This window comes from Octopus bimaculoides, unplaced genomic scaffold (assembly GCF_001194135.2).
Source record: "Octopus bimaculoides isolate UCB-OBI-ISO-001 unplaced genomic scaffold, ASM119413v2 Scaffold_193594, whole genome shotgun sequence".
Classification (NCBI taxonomy): Eukaryota; Metazoa; Mollusca; class Cephalopoda; order Octopoda; family Octopodidae; genus Octopus; species Octopus bimaculoides.
Genome location: NW_026366615.1, coordinates 1,754 through 3,069, shown reverse-complemented (window position 1 = coordinate 3,069; position 1,316 = coordinate 1,754). Strand labels below are relative to the sequence as shown.

The window sequence follows — 1,316 nt, the reverse complement described above, 5'->3', positions numbered from 1 at the left end:
ATGGAAAGTATTCAAATCATCCAATCTATCACTTTGAACTGGTAATTGTTTTATAGACGTGAAATGGATGAAAAGTGAAGTCGATCTTCACAGTGTTTGAACTTATAGCTTAGAGAGATGGAAGAAATATCTCGAAATATTTTGCCTGACATACTAACAACTCGGTCATTCAATGCCTACAGATTATTTGAGTTATCTCCCATTTTGATTTGGAGTCAGTAGTAATCACTGCTACATGGTGTTTTACCCTTCCCTGAAACAAAGATAAATAAATCAATGATTTGTTTTGTATAACATTCAGAATGCATTTAGCATAACTTTCTTTGTCTTACTCTCCGAATCTATGGCTCAAGCCCTTCTGAGCTATTTCGCTTAAAACATTTTTGAATGATATCATATCTATTAATCCTTAATAAGTTCTGGTAGATTCAAACATGAAGATTTAACCGTTGTTGTTTATTTGCAGAGCACCCTACCCTGTAGTCATATGTATTCATTACATTGGTGTAAGGAATCTTCGAGACACTGCAGTGTTTCGATCTTATTGTGTGCCTTTTCTGGCAAAACTACCCCACCTGACCAAGGAATCTAACAATGGTGTAAGCTTTTACAGGAACATCCTGCATCATATCTGAATGAAAGTCAAAGCTACAGGCTCCGCTTCGTTAAAGCTTTACACCATAAGAGCGTGACCCCAAATGCAAAAAGAGAAATTTTCTGATGCAGCTCTTAAGAGCACAAATTTGTTTTGGCAACATGTTCATATCCATTCTTTGACAAAGGAACTATTGATATGTATAAAACAGAACTTGTACTTTTCACCCATAGCTAAACCAATCAAACCAATCCAAAGAAGATAACTGTTTTCCCTCCTCCCATCAAACATTGATATAATACTGTTGCTGTTTTGTTCCATTACTTTTTACCAATACAAGTTCACTTAGAGTGTATGTACCACCAGGATAAAAGGAGTGACGTGTAAAAGTCAACGCAAAAGAAACAATGGTATTCTGACCAGTTATATATCGTTGCTAGTAAAATATTGCTCAAAGATATATAGAAATATAGGTGTCACTTTGGTATATGAACTATAATTTAAAGGGAGATTATTTTAGGTTACATTTTAGTTTACTTTGTGTTAGTGCTACTTTGTTGTGTGATCCTTGTAAGCAAATTTACTTTGCTGGGTGATCTACATGCTTATTTTAATTCTAACCCTACACTCTTGGAGTGAGATCAGAACCTGGTGCACCCTGCCGGCTTCCTAGTTTTCAGTCAAAACCGTCCAACCCATGCTAGCATGGAAAGTGGACGTT

At 35.9% G+C, this 1,316-nt stretch overlaps 1 protein-coding gene across 2 annotated transcripts in view; it reads left to right on the top strand.

The window, feature by feature from the left end:
• The window catches only part of LOC128251448 (uncharacterized), a 9,590-nt gene that overhangs the window by 7,264 nt on the left and 1,010 nt on the right, over nt 1-1,316 (top strand). The window lies entirely within an intron of this gene.